This window comes from Mesitornis unicolor, unplaced genomic scaffold (genome assembly GCF_000695765.1).
Source record: "Mesitornis unicolor isolate BGI_N332 unplaced genomic scaffold, ASM69576v1 scaffold42393, whole genome shotgun sequence".
Classification (NCBI taxonomy): domain Eukaryota; kingdom Metazoa; phylum Chordata; class Aves; order Mesitornithiformes; family Mesitornithidae; genus Mesitornis; species Mesitornis unicolor.
The window spans coordinates 2,645-2,859 of record NW_010174728.1 but is presented as its reverse complement, the minus strand read 5'-3'; positions in this window follow the sequence as shown (position 1 = coordinate 2,859).

Sequence of the window (215 nt, the reverse complement as noted above, 5' to 3'; positions counted from 1 at the left end):
CCTTGACCGTCTGCAAGAAATCCCACCTATTGCTCCCCTAAACCTGAACTGTTCGCCTTAAATCTCAACCATTTGCCCCAAATCTCAACTATTTTAGGCCCAGCTACGACCATTTGGTCCTGACCTCGATCATTTTAGGTGCAAACCTCAGCCTCTCTTAGGCCCCAATCTCAACCGTTTTAGGCCTCAAAACCTCGACCCTTTTAAGCCCAACT